Source organism: Dasypus novemcinctus, chromosome 6 (genome assembly GCF_030445035.2).
Source record: "Dasypus novemcinctus isolate mDasNov1 chromosome 6, mDasNov1.1.hap2, whole genome shotgun sequence".
In the NCBI taxonomy this organism is placed as follows: Eukaryota; Metazoa; Chordata; class Mammalia; order Cingulata; family Dasypodidae; genus Dasypus; species Dasypus novemcinctus.
In genome coordinates, this window is record NC_080678.1 from 81,593,992 (window position 1) to 81,612,934 (window position 18,943).

General features: G+C 38.4%; 1 protein-coding gene and 1 non-coding gene across 2 annotated transcripts in view; one reads left to right on the forward strand and one right to left on the reverse strand.

Annotated features, from left to right (window-relative positions):
* Window positions 1-18,943, reverse strand: part of MICU1 (mitochondrial calcium uptake 1) — a 257,726-nt gene that overhangs the window by 215,777 nt on the left and 23,006 nt on the right. The window lies entirely within an intron of this gene.
* On the forward strand, window positions 4,787-4,893 carry LOC111759249 (U6 spliceosomal RNA). The gene has a single exon (XR_002793306.1). It is a non-coding gene; the product is annotated as a U6 spliceosomal RNA (small nuclear RNA).

Consider the following 18,943-nt stretch of genomic DNA (forward strand, 5'->3'; position numbering starts at 1 on the left):
GATAATACTTTCAAAATACTTGCATAGATTATCCATTATGTTACTGATAATATAATAATGAATCTAAATGGCAATAAAGTCCTCTTTAACCTAAAAAATACTCCTTAAGTGTTTCATCTTCACACACAACTGGAAAACAAGATTACACATCCTTTTGCAATCCTATTTATTCTTTTGAAAACTAAAAAAAACTGGAATTCTGAATATGAATTATAATAACAAGATATCAAATTCCATACCAAAATTCACAGTCTGCCCAACTGAAGTGATATACAGTGACAAAGTTACCTCAGTATTTCATAATAAAGATAGAAGTACTTTTGGATAAAAGGACAGATAGATACATAATAAAATAAATATAGCAAAATGTTAATGATAGAATCTATCTAGTAGGGTGCTTGTCATACAGTTCTTTTAATGTTGCTGTATGTTTGAAAATTTTCATAATAAAGTGTTCAGGGAAAAAAAGATTTCTGGATTTTTGAGAGCCCTATTTAGGAAGCTTCAGATTAGTCTGCTGAGTTAGTTCTTGTGCAGACTACAAGTGTTATAATTAATTAAATTTCATAATATATTTTATATGCACAGTTTATATACCTACAGAGCTCACTAAATTGGGTTCATATATCTGCATGAAAGCTGAAATGTGAGTTCTGAGTAAGGGCACAAAGTCAAATGTAATACTACTGGCATGAAATGTGTAGCAGTTTGATATGACTGATGAATTCCAAAAAGAAATATTGGATTACGTTTGTAAACTGGTCTTTTCCTCTGTGCATATTAGAGTGTATTGGATTCAGAGGTTTTACTTTTACTTGATTAAATAATGATTAAGGCTTTGACTGGGCCATGTCAGTAGGAAAATGAGTCCCAAACCATTGGTGGGCGGGGACTCAGAGAAAAACTGAACCACAGAGAAGGGAGGTTGGAGTCTTGAGCTAGAGTCCTAGGAAGTAAGCACACAGAGGAGCATGGTTGTGAGGAAAGAGACACAAGCCCCAGGAATAGACGACCCAGGAGGCCTGAACCCTGTCAGATGTCAGCAGCCATCTTGCTCCAACACATGGCAAAAGACTTTAGTGAGGGAAGTAACTTATGCCTGGTAACTCTTAAGTTTCTACCCCAAAAAAATATCCTGTATAAAACCAACCAATTTCTCATATTTTGCATCAGCAACCCTTTTGCTGACTAATACAGAAATATGTTAGAATACTTGCTGATTAAAAAAATATATAATAAGCTAAACAATTATAAATAATTAAAATATGAACCCTATATAATAGAAGATTGCCTGTAAATAAGAATAGTAAAATTTCTGGCTTGGTTTAGAGGCATGTCTTAGACATGTAACATGACAAACACTGTTTTAGTTTCCCTGTTGCTGTGAGTTGGTTTCAACAATGGGAATTTATTGGCTCATGGCTTTGAGACTAAGAGAAGTCCAAATCCAGGTGCCAGCGATGCAATGCTTTCTTCCTGAAGACTGGCAATCTGGGGCTGGCTGCTGGCAAGCCTTGGTCTTGGCTTTTCTGTCACATGGAAATGCATATGGCAGTTTCTCCAGGCCTCTCCCATCTCTTCTGGGTTCCACTGACTTTCAGTTTCTGGATGCTCCCTCCATGGCATTTTTTTTTCCTCTCTGTGACTTTCCTTGTAAGTCCTTCAGTAATAGGATTAAGACCCATCATAGGGAAGCGGATGTGGCTCAAATGATAGAGCATCTGCCTACCATACAGGAGATTCAGGGTTCAAACCCAGGGCCTTCTGGCCCGATTGGTGAGCTGTCCCACATGCAGTGCTGATGCACACAAGGCATGCCACACGGGGGTGTCCCCCGCATAGGGGAACCCCACATGCAAGGAGGGCACCCCATAAGGAGAGCCGCCCTGTGCGAGAAAAGTGCAGCCTGCCCAGGAGTGGCACCACACACACAGAGAGCTGATGCGCAAGATGATGCAACAAAAGGAGACACACATTCCCAGTGCCATCGAGAATGCAAGCAGACACAGAAGAACATATAGCAAATGGACATAAGAGCAGACAACGGGGGGAGGGGGGGTGGGGGTGAAGGGGGTGAAGGGGAGAGAAATAAAATAAATCTTAAAAAAAAAAAAAAACAACTGTTCAAACAAAAACTTGTACATGAATGTTTTATAGCAGCAATTCTCACAATAACCAAAAAGGTGGAAACAACCAAATGTCCATGGACTAAAATAAGTGGAAAATTAAAAAAAAAAAAAGACCCATCATAGGGCACGCCTTATCTGATACAATCTTATCAAATGGTCCTATTTTACAAGTGTTCACACCCACAAGAACGGATTACGCTTAATAACATGTTTTTCTGGGGGTACATAGGTCCAAACCAAGACAGTCCATCTTCTAGACCCCAAAAGGACATGGTCTTTCTGTATGCAAGACACATTTATGGGAAGTGGATGTGGCTCAGGTGACTGAGTTCCCGCCTACCACACGGGAGATCCGGGTTCAGTTTCTGGTGCTTCCAGGAAAAGATGCACAAGGCAGCGAGCTGATGCAACAGGATGGTGCAGTGAGCTGACGTGACAAGATGATGCAACCAAGAGACACAATGAGAGATGCAACAAAGCAGGGAGCAGAGGTGGTTCAGGTGATCAGCGCCTCCCTCCACATGGGAGATCCCCAGGTTTGGGTCCTGGTGCCTTCTAGAAAGAGAAGACCAGTATACAACAAATGATACAGCAAACGTAAACAACAAAGGCCATGGGGAGAAATGATACAAATCTTCAAAAAATAAAGAAAGACACATTCATTCCTCATAACATCCCAAAAGCCTTAAGTCATTTCAAAAACAACACTAAGAGGAGTGCATGTGGCTCAAGCCATTGGGTGCCTGCCTCCGACATGGAGGTCCCAAGTTCAGTTCCTGGTGCCTCCTAAGAAGATGAGCAGGAAACGAGTGGAGATAACAAGCAGACATGACGAGCAGACACAAAGCACAGACACAGTGAGTAGACGCAGCACGCAGATAGGAGACAAAGCTATCTCAGGCAGAGTCAAAAAATAAAAAATAGCAGCATTCCACTCTCCTGGTATCAAAAACTATTTTAGTTTCCTTATTATTAAAGCAAATACTATGTGTGGCTTAAACAATGGGAATTTACTGGCTTATGGCTTTGAGATTAGGAGAAGTCAAAATCAAGGTGATGCTTTCTTTCCAAAGACCAGTGTTCCTGGGCTGGCTGCGAGCGATCCTTGGTCTTGGTTTTTCTATTACATGGCAATGCACTTGGTGCCTCTCCTGGCCTTTCCTTTCTCTGGGTTCTTCTGATTTTCAGCTTCCAGCTGTTTCCTCTGTAGATTCACCCACAGGAATGAATTAAGTTTAAGAATATGTTTTTCTGGGGTACATAGTTCCAAACTACCACAAACACTACCACTTTTCTGTACTATTCCCAGGACCAAGCCTTCTTAAGGGCCAATTTTAATTCCACTTCATCCATAAAAGCTATATAAAAACATTACTACTCTCTCATTCTTCCTTTGAATTCGATTAGAATTAACATTCTGTACCACTCTTATAGTACTTTGCTTATTAGTCATTTTTATGTCTGCCTACAAACTTGTCAAGGAGATTGAAAATCTAAAGATATGAAGTATATTTTAAGCTTTTTGGCATCCCCAATGTCGATGAATGCATTTGTATTTACAAGTATGATTTGTATTACAAGTGATTACAAGTATTACTATTCATTTACTATAGAAAACTTGGGTTCTAATTCTAGCTCCACTATCAATCAATTATGTGACCAGTAAAAACTTTCTCCTCTCTGAAATTCTATTCTTGGGAATGCAGGGAAGGGGTGTTACTTATTTTTAAGACCTTTCTGGATTTAAGAAGTCCTCCCAGAAAAACAAAATATAAAGGTATTTTGTACTTTTTGGAGGAAGAAGCCATCCTAAATGGTTATTAAGTCTCATTAGTTTAAGCAAATTTCACGTGAGTTAAAAAAGTCCTACTGCCATTATGTCATTCAAATCATTAGCTTTTGGGTAAGGTATTGTGCAGAGAAGCAAGAGGCAAAAAGTGAGCAAGACACTCACTTCTATGCCCTGAAAATTTAGTAGTGGAGATAAAACAACTATACAAATAACTATAATACAAGGTAGGAAACACAGGTAAGCCATAAGAATATATTAACAAGGATCGAAGAAGGGAAAATTACATTAAGTGGGGAAGTGGAAAGGGTTGAGGAAAGGTTTCAAGGAAGAATGTTTACTTAGGATAGGGAAAGATAAGCATCTTCACAAAGGAGTTTAGTTAAATGCACTGCCTTAGACGCCTTTCTCATTTTATCACTAGACAATAACATACATGAAATTATCTGAGGAATGGATAAGCTGCTGGAAATATAATCTTAACCATACAACCATAATATTGCTAAAAATGCAGCAATATATTAGACTGTAATAATGCCAAATAATCTTAAAACATCTCCAAACATTTTTTTTTAGATGAAATAATCAGACTGAAAGTTCTGCATTGAAAAGACCAGATGACTGGCAAAAGACAATAAAAATTAACATCTCTGTCTAGCAAAGACGTATTTTCATATCTGAAAGGAGCATTACTAACAGAATAAAAGAGGGAAGCTCATACTTCAGCTAAGCCTGTTCTGAGAACAGACAGAGAGCTATTTTAAACAATTTGGCTGGAAATATAAAGTTAATTTAAGCCACACAAGACTTCCAGAAGTATAAAATAACTGTGGAAACAAGGATCATTTCACAAAAATATTAAGTTTGAGTGCTCGCTTCGGCAGCACACATACTAAAATTGGAACGATACAGAGAAGATTAGCATGGTCCCTGCGCAAGGATGACACGCAAATTCGTGAAGCGTTCCATATTTTTAGGCGTTTTCAGGACTTGGAGTTGTCCTGGGTGATGCTGCAGGGACAGTTACTGGACATTGTATGTCCTCCCATGGCCCACTGGATGGAACGTGGGAGAGTGTGGGCTATGATGTGGACCATTGACCATGAGTTGCAGCGGTGCTCAGAGATGTATTCACCAAATGCAATGAATGTCTCACAATGATGGAGGAGATTGTTGCTATGGCGGGAGGAGTGGGGTGAGGGAGGTGGTGGGTATATGGGGACCTCATACTTTTTTAATGTAATATTAAAAAAATAAAGACAAAAATAAATAAATAAAAATAAAAAAAATATTAAGTTTGGCATAGAACTTTTGTACATATTCCTATTGAATGATAATGCTATCATAGAGCAGGAAAACATACTGTAGTACCATACCTCTTGATACTCTTGACACATTCCTTCTGTCACCCAGTTCCTCTAAGCACTATAGCACTGTATGTCCTAATAATCGACACATTTCTTCTGCCATCCAGTCCCTCTACGGTTTACTTTCTTAAAGTGCTAGCACACACACAACATAAAGTCTTCCTATTACAAAAACAGAATCCGAAACTGATGTCTAGTGAAAGAAGGAAAAGAGATGGATGGCAACTACCCTTTCCAAATCACTGCATAGCAAAACAAAATGTGCAAAGGAAGAGGAAAAATAGATCAACCATAAAAGCAGTCCATTTAAAACACACCCAGGAAATAGCAGAAATATTACTGACCAACATAAATTTTCTAAAATCTCCAGGATACATGAATGTGTTAAAATCATAAGTAGGCTTTCAATGTTTAAAATTTCCATAAAACAATATCTGCAACTTAATTTTCAATTCAAGCCATGAGAATTAGTTAGCCTTGAAATTTTAATGCTAATACATATATTTTAATGTACTTAAGAGTCATTAGAGGGAAGCAGAATTGGCCCAATGGATAGGGCCATCTGCCTACCACATGGGAGGTCAGCGGTTCAAACCCGGGGCTTCCTTGACCCGTGTGGAGCTGGCCCATGTGCTGTGCTGATGCGCACATGGAGTGCCGTGCCACGCAGGGGTGTCCCCTGCGTAGGGGAGCCCCACGCACAAGGAGTGTGCCCCGTAAGGAGAGCCACCCAGCACAAAAGAAGTGCAGCCTGCCCAAGAATGGAGCCGCACACACAGACAGCTGACAGAACAAGATGACACAACAAAAAGAAACACAGATTGCCAGTGCTGTTGATAAGGATAGAATCAGTCACAGAAGAACACACAGCGAATGGACGCGGGGGGGTGGGGTGGGGAAGGGGAGAGAAATAAATTTTTTAAAAATCCACAAATAAATAAATAAATAAATCTTTAAAAAAGAAAAGAGTCATTAGAAAACTACGGAACAAAAAAAATCAGCTGTCAATAACAGGGAAGGCTTAAATACTGCTCCTAAAGAAATTAGTGATAAGAAAGTAGTGACTTGCATAAGGCGAAAGTCAAGACACGTAAAAGTTTAGGGAAAAAGGGTTAGTCTGATAGAAGCATTTGTGGAAAACCAATTTTTACTTCCTAACCGCTCCTAAACATCTTTGATTTATGTTAACTTCCCTATCTAAAATTAATACACATTTCAAAGTGAAGCCTAATCTAAGCCTCAAAGATTAATTTTTTGCTATATGTAGTAGGACCACTAGCAGTCACACAATTTTACTATAATAATGTAAAATTTCACTCAAAATGTTTCTGTTAAAACATTCCCATTATAGTGTTAATCCAATAGAGTAATGCTAGCTACTGTTTTATAATAAGCTTGGACTTTCCTAAATTTAAATTCGCTGAAAACATAAACCTTACTCTTATCCTAAAACCAGAATATGAAATCAATTAGCTTGAGATTTGCTACGAAGTATATCATTTAAAGGGGACAAACATGGGTAACTGAGGACAATAGTCTCCCAATATTTTCTCCCAAAATACTGCAGAATAAGGGAAAAAACACTACACAAAATCCATGTCCTCAGCATAACATGAAGACAGAGACTGCCCAACTTCAAAATAATACTAAGTAAAAAGAGAAAATGCACCAAATCCCAGAGTGTGATCTCTCTGGCACCACCCCTGCTCCACTTCAAAGTTTTGTTGAGAAAAAGACACACTGAGGAAAACTATTAGGAAAAACAAAGGAGCGCTATCAATAGGGTGTGGAGAACCTATTACATTATTGGTAGGAATGTAAATGGTACACCAGTTGCAGAAAACAGTATGGTAGTTCTTCAAAAGTTAAACAGAGGGAAGCGGCTGTGGCTCAATCAGTTGGGCTCCTCCCATCTACCATACGGGAGGCCCTGGGTTCACGTCCCAGGACCTCCTTGTGAAGGCAGGTTCGCCTACAGGCTCCGCAGAGGGCCACTAGCCCAAAGGCATCATGGAGAGCCGACTCAGCAAGGTGACACGGGGCGGGGGTGGAGGGGGAGAGGGGGAAGGGAGACAAGCAAAAAAACACATAAGAGCACGCAGTGATTGGACACAGAGAGCAGACTGCAAGCAAGCCGCAAGGCAGGGGGAATAAAATAAATAAATACAAACACAGAAGAACGTACAGTTAATGGACACAGAGAGCAGACAGCACGCAAAAAGCCACAGGAGTGTGGGGGGGGGAGGTTAAAAAAATGTTAAACAGAGAATTATCATTTGACATAGAAATCCCACTTCTAGGTATAGAACCCAAAGATTTAGAAACTAGGGCCTCAAACAGATATTTGTACACCAGTGTTCATAGCAGCATTATTCACAAAAGCTAAAAGAGGAAGCAACCTAAATATCCAACAGCAGATGGATAAACAAAATGCAGTATACACATGCAATGGAATATTATCCAGCTTTTAAAACGAAGTTCTGATACATGCTATTACTGGGACAAACCTTGAAAAAAATCATGTAAAATGAAATAGGTCAGACACAAAGGGACAAATATTGTATGGTTCTACTTTTATGAAATGGGTAAAATATACAAATATAGAAAGTAGTGTATAGGTTACCAGGGGCAGGAGGGAGGGTGTGGCAGTTTGAGATAATTTGTGAATCCCAAAAAGAGAAAGATTACATTTGTGAACTAAACTGTTTCTGTGGGTGTGATACACTTTGAATGTATTAAATTCAAAGGTTTTAAGGTTACTTGATAAAATCAATGTAGGGCTTTTGATTTGATCAAGTCAGTGGGGTGTGGCTCTGGTTGAGTCCCCGCCCCCTTGGTGGGCTGATATAAACAGGCACTCACTCAAGAAGGCACCAGAAGAGAGAGACAGCTCTTGTTTTATTTGATCCTGGGGCCCGAGAAAGAGATGAACCATTCACCTGATAGTTTGCAACTGAAGAGAACAGAGCAGCTGAGCAGCAGAGAAGGCTCAGAAAGAAATGAGTGCTATGCTCATTTCTGATATAAGAAGCTTTGGCAGTTTGATATTATTGATGAATTCCAAAAAGAAATATTGCTTATGTTTGTAAACTGGTCTGTTCCTCTGGGCATGAAACCCTTTCACTGTATTAAATTCAGAAGTTTCTTTTTTACTTCATTAAATTAAGACTAGGGCTTTGATTCTATCATGTCAGAGAACAATGAATCCCCACCCCCTTGGTGGATGGACACTCACACAGAAAATGACACAGCAGAGGAGAGAGCTGGGTTTTGATGCTGGAGCTCCGGGGAGAGAGCCAAGCCATTCGCCTAAAAGTTTACAGTTGGCCTTGTGGAGAGAGCAGAGCAGCTGAGCCCAGATAGAAACGAGCCTCGGGAAGAGAGACAAGCCTATGCCAGCCACAGCTGGGATCAGAAGAAGCTGGAACTATGGAGCCTTAAGAGGAAGAGGAAGGCTGAACCCTTGCAGAGATGTGCAGCCATCTTGCTGTAACACATGGCAACAGACTTTGGTGAGGGAAATAATTTACTCTTTCTTTATGACCTTGTGACTATAAGCTTCTAACCAAATTATAAAAGTCAACAGGGAAGCAGATTTGGCTCAACTAATAGAGCATCTGCCTACCATATGGGAGGCCAGGGGATCAAATCCAGAACCTCCTGACCCATGTGGTAAACTGGCCCATGTGCAGTGCTGATGCGTACAAGGAGTGCCATGCAGGGGAGCCGCATGTGCAAGGAGTGCACCCCTGCAAGGAGAGCTACCCCGCGTGAAGAAAGTGCAGCCAGCCCAGGAGTGGCATTGCACAAATGGAGAGCTGATGCAGTAAGATGACACAACAAAGAGAGACACAGATTCCCAGTGCCGCTGACAGGAATACAAGTGGACACAGAAGCACACACAGCGAATGGACACAGAGAGCAGACAATGGAGGGCGGAGGGTAGGAAAAGGGAGATAAATAAATCTTAAAAAAAAGCCAACAGAGTTCTGTTACTTTGCATCAACACTCCTTTGGTGAGAAAGCAACCGTGAGTTGGACTCTTTAGGGCCTTGTAACGGTAAGCTTCTACCCCAAATAAATACCCTTTATAAAAGTCAACAGATTTCTGGTACTCTCCATCAGCTCCCCTTTGGCAGACTAATACAAAGGGAGAGTGGGAATTTAATGCATAGTGAGTATAGGGTTTCTGGGGTAATGGGAAAGGTCTGGTGACGGATAGTGGTCAATGTAGCACAATATTGTGAATGTAGTTAATCCCACTGAATGGTATATATTGTGAGCTGTTGAGACGGGAAAGTTTAAGTTGAATTATGTTACCAAAATTTTAAAGAGAGAGACTAAAAAGACAATGACAACTAAATGCAGTGCACAACCTTAGATTATATAATAATGGAGTAGAAAGTACCCAAAAGGACATTACTGGGACATATGAAAAAAATTGGAATACAGACAGTAATCTTTAAATCAATGTTAAATTAAATTTGATAACAGTACTTAAAGTGGTAACATAAATGAATATTCTTATTCTTAGGAAATGTACATGGCATGGAGGTATTAGGTTTCAAGGAGCATGACGTATACAATCCACTCTCAAGTGTTTAAAAAGTAGATAGGCAAACAGAATGAAATGGAAAATGTGACAAAATGTTAAATGTTATTAGATCTGGGTATCAGAGAATATGTTGGAGTTCTCTGTATGGGTTTTGTATTATTTTTGTAACTGTCCTGTAAGTTTGAAATTATTTCAAAATAAAAAGTAAAAGCAAAGCAAAACAAAAATACAAATACCACAAGAAAGACTAAGTCTACCCTAATTCTGAAAATACTAAGCATGCACATATGCAAAATAAGTTTTGGATAGATTGAAGCAGGGACTACAGGTAAGATTCTTTGGCTGAGTTTGTTTGTCTGTTTGTTTGTATTTTGAGGTACACCAAGGGCTAGGGATTGAACCTGGGACTTCGTACGTGGGAAGCCAGCACTCAACCAATAAGTCACATCAGCATCCCTCAGGAAAGATTCTTAAAATCACTTGCAGGGAAGCAGCTATGGCTCAAACAGTTGGGCTCCTGCCTACTACACGGGAGGCCCTGGGTTCGCGACCCGGGGCCTCCTTGAGAAGGAGAGCCACTGGCCCCCAAGCACTGTGGAGCCTGCAAGCGCCACAGAGTGCCAATTCAGCAGGGTGACGCAACAAAAAGGGAGACAAGTAAATGGACAGAGAGAGCATGCAGCAAATGGACAGAGAGAGCAAACAAGCAAGCAAGCCACAAAGGGGGGAATAAATAAATTTTTAAAAAAGCACATACAGTTATAAAAGGCTGTCTTCAAAATGTGTAATTTCTAGGAAAAAGAAAACATCTAAACAATATAATCATGGGAAACGGACTTTGGCCCAGTGGTTAGGGCATCCGTCTACCATATGGGAGGTCCGCGGTTCAAACCCCGGGCCTCCTTGACCCGTGTGGAGCTGGCCATGCGCAGCGCTGATGCGCGCAAGGAGTGCCGTGCCACGCAAGGGTGTCCCCCGCGTGGGGGAGCCCCACGCGCAAGGAGTGCGCCCGTGAGGAAAGCCGCCCAGCGTGAAAAGAAAGTGCAGCCTGCCCAGGAATGGCGCCGCCCACACTTCCCGTGCCGCTGACGACAACAGAAGCGGACAAAGAAACAAGACGCAGCAAATAGACACCAAGAACAGACAACCAGGGGAGGGGGGGAAATTAAAATAAGTAAAAAAAAAAATCTTTAAAAAAAACAAAAACAAAAACAATATAATCAATAAGGTATGTCTTATGGATATATATAAAAAATTTACTGTGGTAATAGAGAATATATCTTCTTAACTTTATGTGGAAAATGACAAAATAGATCATATATTAAGTCACAAAAAAATGTAAAAGTAGAACAATTACAAACAGCACTTACCAATAACAATGCATTAAAACCAGAAATAAATAACAGAAAGGTCCTACTACCACCTGAAAATTTTTGAAAATATTATTAAACTATCCCAGGGTGAAGAGTAAATATAAACTGAAATTAAAGAACTTCTTAATTAAATGATAATGAAAATACTAATTATCAGAATCCATGGCCTACATTTCAAGCAGTGATTTGTACTTAACAATTTTATCAGTAAAACTGAATCAAAATAAATGAATTAAATTTCAGAATAAAAACAAAAAAACAAAAACAGAACAGAAAAAGAATAAACAGAAAAAAAGCACAAAGAAAAAAATAATAAGGATAATAGTAGAAATAAATGATGTAGAGAACAGAAAAAGAGCAAATTTAATTAATAAATTAAAATCTTGTTCATTTCCCCCCAAAAATAACTGCATAGACAATCCATCAGCTAACTTAAAAATCAATATAAGCAGGGGTAGGGCTGGGGTGGATACAAATATACAAAAGGAGGTATGTAATATCTGAAATAGAAGAAATTTTAAATATCATGTGAGACTACTTTGCAGATCTCTGTGTACATAAATTTGATATCTTAGATGTATTGGAAATTACCTAGAGAAAAAAAGATGAACAAAACTGGCCTAATTAAAGTTAGAAAGCTAACCAGGTGAATTTCTGTAGAGAAAATAGAGAAAGTCATTACAGAACTACTGCACAAAAGAAACACAAGGCCCAGATGATTTCACAGGGGAATTCCCAGATGATTTTCAAAGACAAAATACTACCCTCACATTCAAAATGAAGGAAATTGTCCCAATTTCTTTCTATAATATTTTTTTAAAAAATAATAAACTATAACCAAGTGGGATATATAATCCAGAAACACATAACTAAAATTAGGAATATTGTTAATAACATGCATCACCCAATAGATATAAGGGAAAATATCATATGATCATCTCCATAGATGAAAGAAAGGCTTCAACAAAATTTAACACCCATTCATTCACCAAATAGCGCTATAAAAAGTGGACATCCATATGCAAGAAAATGAACCTTGATCCTTACTGCATACCATATACAAAAACCCCTCAAAATAGATCATAATATAAAATATAAGTATAAAACCTAAAACTATAAAAATTCCAGAAGAAAACATAGAAGAATAAAGTGACTTTGGCTTTGGTATATATTTCTTTTTTATTTTTTTAGATTTTTAAAAAATTTTTATTTCTTTTTCTCCACTTCCCCCTCCCCCTCCCAGTTGTCTGCTCTCTGTGTCCACTTCCTGTGTGTGCTTCCATGTCCACTTGTATTCTTGTCAGCAGCACCAGTAATCTGCGTCTCTTTTTGTTGCATCATCTTGCTGCATCAGCTCTCCATGTGTGTGGTGCCACTCCTGGGCAGGCTGCACTTTTTTCGTGCAGGGCGGCTCTCCTTATGGGGCACACTCCTTGCACGTGGGACTCCCCTACACAGGGGACACGCTTGCATGGCACAGCACTCCTTGCGTGCATCAGCACTGTCTGTGGGCCAGCTCACCACATGGGTCAGGAGGCCCTGGGTTTGAACCCTGGACCTCCCATGTGGACACTCTATCAGTTGAGCCAAATCTGCTTCCCTGGCATTTATTTCTTGAATATGAATGCCATATTCATATTCAAGAACAAACAAATACAAAAAGACATTGCTATGAAAATGAAAACGTGAGTGACAGAGTGTGAGAAAATATTTGCAAGACAAATTCAAAAAATGTTTTCTATACAGAATACATAAATAACTCTTACATTCAATATATTAAAAAAATTTTTAAATGGAAAAAGTTTGCCAAATTTTACCATAAAAGATAAATGGAGCGAAAATAAGCACATAAAAGATGCTCTACATTAGCCATTAATTAAGTGCAAATTAAAACCAAAACCAGATGCCAATACATACCTACACAAGGGGCTAAAATATAAAAATGTGAACATATCAAGTATTGGCAAAGCTGTGGAGCAACTGGGACTCCTCTCATACACTGCTAGTAGGGATGTAAAATAGTATAACCACATTGAAAAGTTTGGCTGTTTCTTTAAAAAATTAAACAAAAATCTACAGTGAGTATAACTAACAGTGCTGATTTATGAATGTGACTGTGGCTGAAAGGGGTAGTCTAGGGATGTAACTGTCAAATGAAAGGAAGCTAGAGAATAATCTAGGGACTGTACAACAGTGATTTCACTGGTAGAAGAGGACTATGATTAATAGTATAAATACAAGAATGTTCTTCTTTTACAAAGTATTAAGAATATGGTGATATATGAGGAAATTACAATTAATGTTAACTTACGGAAAATAGTTAACAGTAATAATGTAATACTTCTGCAGCAATGCCAAAGTAGGTACTATAGGGGAATATTAAAGAGTATGAATGGGACTTTTCTTTTTGGAGTAATGAAAACGTTCTAAAATTGACGAAAGCACAACTCTGTGATGAAAATGAGAGCAACTGAGTGTATACTTTGAATGGGTTGTACAAGGCATGGGACAGTATAATAGAGTGAATCCTGTGGTGAAATATAGACTATGGTTAACAGAACAGATAAAAGAACATTCTCTCATGAACTATACAAATATACAATACTAATAAATGGTGTCATTAATAAGATGGTTTGTGGGGAAAATACACCAAATATAAGGTATAGACTATAGATAGTAGTAATATTGTGATGATGTTCTTTTATAATTTATAACAAATGTGTCACAATAATGTAAGGTGTTGGTCTTGGGGTGATGCATGGGAATCAAGTATGGTATGCAAGATTATTTTGTAAACTAACAACCTCTCTAACAAAAAATAAAAATATAAAAAGGGATAAATTATTGATGCATATCTTAAACTAATTATGCTGAGCAAAAAAAAAAGCTAGACAAAAAGGAATATATATTGCATGATTCCTTTAATATAATATTTTAGGAAATGCCAACTAATCTGCAATGACAGAAAGCAAAAGTGGTAGCTTAAGGGTGGAGGTAAAGGACTGGACTGCAAAGGAGCACAAGGAAACTTTTTGAGGTGATTAAAGTGTTCATTATCTTTATCACAAGGATGGTTTTATGTATGTATACATATGTCAAATTCACCAAATTGTACATTTAATAACATTCTATTATATAGTAATCATACCAATAAAGCAGTTAAAAATCATCACCCATCACTGATAATAAAAACATTAAAGAAAACGGGAATTGAGGGTTACTTTAGTAATATGATAAAATACTTTAGTTCTAAAGCCAATTTCTTCTTTAATAGGGAAATAGTAGAGGTATTTTCATTGAGAACAGGGACAATGCAAAAATGTCTACTATTTCCATGAGTATGCAACATAGGAGAATTGACAAGTGCAATTAGATAAGAATATGCAATTAGAGTCATAAGAATTGATAAAAAGAAGTAAAACTATTTCTAACTGAGAATAAAATGACAGTATACCTGGAAAACTCTATAGCACATTTTCCTAACTATTGGCACTTTTGATATATTGGAAAGATAATTTTTGGTTGTGGGGGCTGTTGTATGCATTGTAGGATATTTAGCAGCATTTCTGGTATTTACCCACTAGATGCCAGTAGCACCACCTCCACTCAACTCTAACAACCAAATAGGTCTTGACACTGCCAAATGTGCTTAGGGACCAAAATCATCCCAGGGTGAGAACCACTACATAAAGAACCTATTTTAAAACTGACTCAAATAATAAAAAATTTTAATAAAGCAGCAAGAATTCAAGTAATTGACATACAGAAATCAATAGCCTAACAAACAATAACCAGGTAAAGGTCATAATGGTAGAGAAAACCTTAACTACAATACAAACAAAGAAGACAAAAAAGTTAGGAGTAAACAAGAAATGTGTAAAACTTACATGAGGAAAACCTTAAAACACTTCTGAAGAATCCGATGGTGACAACTTAACATACACACATACACGACACAGAGGAACTGGTCTTCGTTAATTTATACATTATGTAATCCCAGTAAAAATACCAACAAGCTTTTTTGTTATGCAGTTAGCCAAGTTTATATGTGGGGGGAGAGGGGATGGAACAGAAAGGGACAAAACAATGGAGGAATACCCAGAAATGCTGAAAAAGAAAAATGTTAGGTACAGTGATGACGGTGGAAAAAATTAGCCCTGTAAGACAGTAAACCATACAATAAGGTCCTTATATTTTAAAGAGCTGAGTACTCTGGTATTTATGAATACATAAATAGACTGGTGGAACAGAATAAAAAATCCCCAAATAGACCCATGTACATATGGAAATTTGATATATGAAAAAAAAATCACAGGGACAAAGATGGACTTTTTAAAAAACAGCCTTATTGGGATATAATTCACATACCATGAAATTTACTCATTTAAAGAATACAAGAACCACTTTCAGAATGGTGGAATATGGGTCTCTGAAATTTGTTTCCCCATAAAAACAGTGAGAACCCAGGCAAAAATTGTCAAAATCAACTTGCCCTAATCCCATTTCCTTCTCCCCAATGCCATAGTTGCCAGAGAAACTAACAGCCTCATGACTATGGTACCTATAGAAACCAGCAGCCTACCAGTCACCAGTGGGGACAGGTCAGGTTTAGTGCTCCCCAAGGTTCCATCCACAAATAACTGTCATGATGGTTAGGTTAATATGTCAACTCATCCACGTAATGGTGCCCAGCTGTTCAGTCAAGCAAGCACTAGGCTAATTGTAATATGAAGCCATTTCATGGACTTTAATCATCAGTGAGGTGATTGCATAGATGGTGGATTACAACTATAATCAATCAAGGAGATTGCTGTCAGCAATGAATTATGTCTTATCAAATGAGCTGAAGGCGATTCATCATTCGATGAGGACTTCAAGCTGCACTTCAGACAGCCAACGGTCTCCTGGGAACTCATCAAGGATCTTCATCAGAGCCCCTGGTTTGCAGCCTGCCCTGCAGAATTTGGACTGTGCATCCCCTTGGGTATGTGAAATAATTTTATAGAATCTCATGCTATTTACAGATATCTCCTGTAGGTTCTGTTTCCCTAGAGAACTCTGACTAATATAACTGTCATTATTTGATCTGTCTGGTAACTAATTGGAAAGCTTCATTGTCAGAATTCGACTTTATTAGCTTAACTCGGAGCTTATTCTGTGTGAATATTCCTACCCCAGGGCATTTCTTGAAAACAATCAGTAACAATTGTTTAACATCATAGATGTCTGAGGCAGTGTTACCAGCTGAGACACACAAAAGACTGACCAAAACCTTAAAAGGAAAAACTAGGGAATGAGCTATCCATAGAGGACTTTAATAAGCTCACAACAAATTCCTAGGAATGCAAAATACCAAGGAAAGAGCGGAGAAGCTCATAATATCTCATCTCTGGCTGACTTACAGGCTCTGCCAAAACAGTAAGGGAAGCCTAAAGCAGAGTTGTAAACCACCTGCCTGAGCAATGAAGGTATGCCCAGTACACACATAGAGAATCCTAGACAATGTGTGGGAGACTTACTAGTTCTATGTATTTAAGGAAATTTCTGCCCAATCATTACTTGACTACTAAGCTAACCAAGCAAAGATTTGAGTAGCCACACATGACAAAAAACACACACTTTACAGAATTAGTACAGGTGAATCACTAAACAAACATCAGCAGCAATAACAAACAACAACAAAAATAAACATGGGGGTATGAGATCTGATTTCCAGAGATGCCACATTTTATTTTTTAAATGTCCAAGTTTCAAAGCAATATTATGAAATACACAAAAAAACAGGGCAGTGTGGTCCCATGAACAAGGAAAAAAGCATTCAATAGAAACTGTTCTGGAATGGGAGGAAGAGATGAGATGTGGAGGTGTTTTGGGGACTTGGAGTTGTCCTGGGTGATGCTGCAGGGACAGTTACCTGACATTGTATGTCCTTCCATGGCCCACTGGATGGAACGTGGGAGAGTGTGGGCTATGATGTGGACCACTGACCATGAGGTGCAGCGGTGCTCAGAGATGTATTCACCAAATGCAATGAATGTTTCATGATGATGGAGGAGATTGTTGCTATGGGGGGAGGAGTAGGGTGAAGGAGGTGGGGGGTATATGGGGACCTAATATTTTCTGAAAGTAATATTTAAAAAAAAAAGACAAAAAAAAAAGAAACTGTTCTTGTGGATTTACAGATGTTGCACTAACTAAACAAAGTCATGTTATTAAAATTATGTTCAAAGAACTAAAGGAAACCATGTCTAAAGAAAAAGAATATGAGAATTACACCTCACAAATAAAGAATATCAATCAAGAAGCAGAGTTATTTAATAAAAAACAAACAGAAATTCTGGAGTTGAAAAATACAAAAACAGAAATTAAAAATTCACTAGAGGGACTTAACAGTTTACTTGAACCACAAAGAAAGAATCCCTGAATTAGAAGGCCACTCAATTGACATTAATCAAATGAGAATCAGACAAACAGAAACCTGAGCAATTCCATCAAGCATAATGCCTGGAGAGTAGAGAAAGGAGTAGAAGAAATATTTTACGAAATAATGACTGAAATCTTCCCAAATTTAATGGAAAACATCAACACATCTAAGAAGTACAAAGATTTCCAAGTAAGACAAATTCTAAGAGATCTATACATCATACTAACTGTCTACAGACAAGGACACAAAATCTTAAAAGCAACAAGAGGAGGTGTTCATCACATATAAAGAACACTTAAGATTAACAGTCAGTTTATCTTTGGGAACCATGGAAGCCAGAAGACAATAGGTTGAGTATTCAAAGAGCAATAAAAAAAGACTGTCAACCAAGAGTTCTACATTCAGAAAAACAATACAGAGGAATAGTTAAGAAATTCAAAGATAAACAAAAACCTGAGAAAATTAATCACTACCAAGAAGTGTATCACTCCTATAAGAAATACTAAAGGGAGTTTTTGAGACTGATATGATAGGATACTTGACAGAATCTCAAATCCACACAAGAAACAGAGTCACTGGTAAGGGCAACTACATAAGTAAACATAACAGACAGTAAATGGTTTTTTAAAAAATGGTAATTCTTTTTCTTCTTGTATCTAATAAAGAGACAACTGCATAAAGCAATAATTAACTATGTTAATAGGCTTGAAGCAGGCGAATGAGATAGGGCATCAACAGATGGATCGGGAACCTGGCAGAGAGTCCATGCGGACATCAATAACCCCAAGATGGCTGCTGGAAGACTCTCCCTAAGATTCTGCCATTGATAACAAGACTTCCTCCGGAAGCCAGGAAAAGCCCCGGATATTCCCCGAAGGACTTTATCACTGGGCCTTCATGGGTGGTTGAAGGTGGGGAGTAATCAATCAAAACAGCAAACAGCTGGAACTCCTCCCCTGCCATTAACAAAAGGGTGGAATAATTAACAGTTCAAAAAGCAGGCATAAGGCCTGAATGTACTCTCTCGACTTTGGACCCCTGTTCCTGCCTTCTGTGGCCTGCTCTTGCCATTTTTCCTCTGCCATGTGGCCACACAAGTAAAACCTGGGCATTTATAACCCATAATGGGAAATTGTAGTCTGTAAATCAGCTCTCTTTATCACTTTTCAGCCCCTTCCTCTCTACCTGGGACCCCTGATCTGTTATTTTCTCCCATTTTTTGTCCCTCCCTACCTGAATAAATTACTGGCCTAACTCACCCGACGGGCTCTTGAAATTCATTTCTGAAGCATAGTCAAGAACCTAG